This window comes from Musca domestica, unplaced genomic scaffold (genome assembly GCF_030504385.1).
Source record: "Musca domestica strain aabys unplaced genomic scaffold, Musca_domestica.polishedcontigs.V.1.1 5, whole genome shotgun sequence".
NCBI lineage: Eukaryota > Metazoa > Arthropoda > Insecta > Diptera > Muscidae > Musca > Musca domestica.
The window spans coordinates 23,083,547-23,088,204 of record NW_026712346.1 but is presented as its reverse complement, the minus strand read 5'-3'; positions in this window follow the sequence as shown (position 1 = coordinate 23,088,204).

Genomic DNA, 4,658 nt, shown 5'->3' with positions numbered 1-4,658 from the left:
TCGTATATCCCCCATATAACTGTAACCTCCGATATTCGGTATTTTGATTATGTTAGCCACGCTTTTCAATGGAATTGTCTTAAAATCAACACAAGTAGTTCCTTGTGAGTACTTCACCCCCTGAGAGAGAATTGTCTATACAGGTCCACCATATCGTATATCCCCCCATATAACGGTACCTCCCGATATTCGGTATTTTATGATTTGACCCACATTTTTCATCGGAATTGTCTGAAAATCCACAATCCACATATTGTATAGCCCTCATATAACGGTACCCCCGATATTCGGTATTTTGATGTTTTTAGCCATATTTTTCAACGGAATGGTCACAAGGGGTTCTTTGTGAGCACTTTACCCACCGACAGAGAATTCTCTATATAGGTTAACGATAACGTATAGCTCCCATATAACGGTACCCCGCGATATTCGGTATTTTGATGATTTTAGCCACATTTTTCAATAGTATTGTCTGAAAATCCACACACGGAGTTCCTTGTGAGTACTTTACACGCAGACATAGATTTGTCTTTAAAGGTCCACAATATCGTATATCCCCCCATATATCGGCACCTGCCTATATTAGATATTTTAAAGATTTTAAAAGAATTTTTATTGGATTTTATTTTTTTGAAAATTTTCTAATTCGTTCCAAATAGTGGAGGGTATTCAAAGTTCGGCCCGGCCGAACTTACTGCTTTTTTACTTGTTTACCTTACATTCAGAATTCAAACAAAGCATGTCAAATTGAAAAAAATAATGCAATATTTAAAACTATGAAAAATTAAACAAGTAAAAAGCTGTAAGTTCGGCCGGGCCGAACTTTTAATACCCTCCACCACTTGGTACAAATTTGGCAATTTCCACAAAAAAAAAAAAAATAAATAAATAAATAAATAAAATCAGTTAAAAATTCTGTTAAAATCTTAAAAATACCGAATGCTTATTCGACGACGTGGACCTGCATAGGCAACTTTTGTCATAAGTTATTACAATATTTAAATGCGAAACTTGAAGAAAAATCTGTTTATATGCACAGACAATTTTCTGGCATGGGCTGAAGTATCCATTACGAACTTCACATGCGAAATTTGAAACAATCCCGGTAAATAGTGTCGCTAAAATCATCAAAATACCGAATATCGGGGGGTACGGTATATGGGGGCTATATGAAGACGTGGACCTACATGGCTCATTTTTTGACCTAGGATGTAGTATCCATTACGAACTTCAAATGCCAAATTTGAAACAATTCCGATGAATAATGTCGCTAAAATCATCAAAATACCGAATATCGGGAGGTACCGTTATATGGGGGCTATATGATAACTTGGACCTACATGGTCCATTTACGAACTTAACCTGCCTACTGGCAAAATATACATGTGTGCAAAATTTTAGCCTTCTATCTCAATTTGTTCGAAAGATAGCGTGATTACAACAGACAGACAGACGGACAGACAGACACACAGACAGACAGACGGACATGGCTAAATCGTCTTAGAATTTTACGCTGATCAAGAATATATACTTTGTTCGGTCTGACATGAGTATTTCGAGGAGTTACAAACGGAATGACAAAATTAATATACCCTCCATAGTATGGTGGAGGGTATAAAAAAATATATACATCACAAACAAATTTTAACTCACATTTTTATTGGCGAATTTTAACGCTATATTTTGGATTTTATCTTTTTCAGGCCAGGGGACCATTCCGAAATAGTGTGAATTGTCAAAATCAGGCCAGTCGTTCTTGAGTTAAAGGCGTAGTAACCATTATTTATTTGTTCTCATTAAAAAAACGTACATGATTCAGTTCGCCACTATATATATATATTATATCTCTTGCCGGAAAAGGATAATATCCAAAAAAAAAAAAAAAAAAATCGCGCAAAAACGGTAGATTTGAAATTTTTCTTTTTGACTTTTGGAATGCACAATAGTAATGTTTTATTTTGCATGACTTTTTTCTACCCTCCACCAAAAAAAGTATGGAGGGTATATTAAGTTCGTCATTCCGTTTGTAACTCATCGAAATAATCATTTTAGACCCAACAAAGTATATATATTCTTGATCAGCGTAAAATTTAGCCCTGTCCGTCCGTCCCTCTGTCTGTCCGTCTGTTGTAATCACGCTACAGTCTAAACGAATTAAGATAGGAAGCTAAAATTTTGCACAGATCTCTCTTTTGTCTGCAGGCAGGTCAAGTTCGAAGATGGGGTACATCGGTCCACGATATCGTATAGCCCCCATATAACGGTACCCCCGATATTCGGTATTTTAATGATGTTAGCAATGTTCAATGGAATTGTCTGAAAATCCACACAAGTGATTTCTTGTGGGTACTTTATACCTCGGCGGAGAATTATCTACATAGGTCCACAATATCGTATAGCCTCCATATAACGGTACCCCCCGGTATTCGGTATTTTGATGATTTTACCCACATTTTTCAACGGAATTGTCTGAAAATCCACACAAGGAGTTCCTTGTGGGTACTTTATACCTCGGCAGAGAATTATCTATATAGGTCCACGATATCGTATAGCCCTTATATAACGGTACCCCCGATATACGATATTTTGATGTTTTTAGTCATATTTTTCAACGGAATGGTCACAAGGGGTTCTTTGTACACAAGGGGTTCTTTGTGAGCACTTTACGCCCCGACAGAGAATTCTCTATATAGGTTAACGATATCGTATAGCCCCCATATAACGGTACCCCCGTTATTCGGTATTTTGATGATTTTAGCTATATACACCAATGGTATTCTCGGAAAATCGGCACCTTCCGATATTAGGTATTTTAAAGATTTTAACAGAATTTTCAATGGATTATATTTTTTTGAATATTTTCTAATTCGTTCCAAATGGTGGAGGGTATTCAAAGTTCGGCCCGGCCGAACTTACTGCTTTTTTACTTGTTTTTTATATTATACCCTCCACCATACTATGGAGGGTATATTAACTTTGTCATTCCGTTTGTAACTCCTCGAAATCCTTATGTCAGACCCAACAAAGTATATATATTCTTGATCAGCGTAAAAAGACAGAAAATTGTCTATGCTGCTGAAAAATATTGGTAAAAGATTTCCCATTCCGCTCTAGTTGTGCATTTATGTACTTTTGTTTATTAATATCACTTTATTTTTAAATTTGTCAAATCATTTTTTTTTTTAATAAAGTTGACACACCATTGTATATCCACACTCTCATTAGGGCAAATATGAAATGAAATTTTTTTCTAAGAAAATTTAATACAATTCAGATGCTGCATTCTTCGCTCTGTATGTGGGCACGTTACTGCATTGTGATGCCAAGGTGCTTGTGAGTGACTTGATAGATTTCAAGTGTTAACATCATCATGTCAGGGTAGTGTGAACACACCACCAATCAATAGTTTGATGTGAACACCTTCAACTTCGAGAATACACACCAAAAATCAAACAGCCAGAGAAGGTAGAACACCAACATTTGGATAGATGGACAGATGAATGAATAGATGGATTGCTCCTCGTGTCCAATGCTCCACTATGGAGGTACTTAAACGGCTTTAAAACCATTGGACCTTACTCCTCTGGGATTTGTTGCGGCAATTGCTGTTGAGAGCTGTTGGGTTTCAGTTTCACTTAAGCGACGTGTGCGAACGTCATTGAGATGTGTCTGACTTCTTAGTTCTGTGGAATTCATCATTATTTTGCGTGGATGTTCATCCAGTTCAACTTCAAATACTCACGCAGTCCAATCCAATTTGCTTGCTCTTGATGAAGTGCACTGGATATAGATTTGGGTGTTGATGATGATGACGACTCTGATGCATTTGCTGTTGTTGCTGATGATGACGCTGTTTGTTGTTGCGGCTGACGTTGACGTTATCGAGAGACTCTTTAAATTGATTTCTCATGTATTTTGTCTTCACAATCGATTCAAAAATTATAAAAAAAACGCAAAGCTTCAGAAACGATGATGCCAAGCTGGGACAAAATCCAGCCATTGCAGTTATTATTTTAAGACGCGCTTATCTTCATTGACTAACATTTTTATTTGAGTCTTTATGATGAGCAGAGATGGTCCGTTTGACATTTTTTAGATTTTCGACTTGCAAACGTCATATACGTGTATAAAACGTAGAAAAAATGTTAAAACATAACAAATTACTAAAATATTGTAACATCCCACATAATACATCCCAACTATGTTAATAAGCGTAAGTATCGTATTATTGAAACCTCTGTGATCATATTGATGTAAGTTTTCAAATCTGGTAAAGTTGCATCAGAGAGCATTCTTGTTCTATGAAAATATTAAATAATTGTTTTTCTAGCTTCACTCCCTGCAACTAAAGAGAAGGATACTGATTATAAGATGTATGGAACGATTTTTTAATTGATAAATATGCAAGTATTAACAATTATAATACGTTTGACAAATTTTTAACTACCATTTTTCTGTCAAAAATGTTTATTAGTTGACTTTTTCGACGTATGTATGATGTGTCGGAAAAGTATGCCATTTCTGACCGTCCATCTATGATGATGAGTAAACACAATGTTAGATGAATTTTTTCATTTTAAATCATAAATTGTTTCCATATTTTAGCAAATGAAAAAAAAATCAATCCAAAGAATATAAATGTTCTTTTTTACACACTT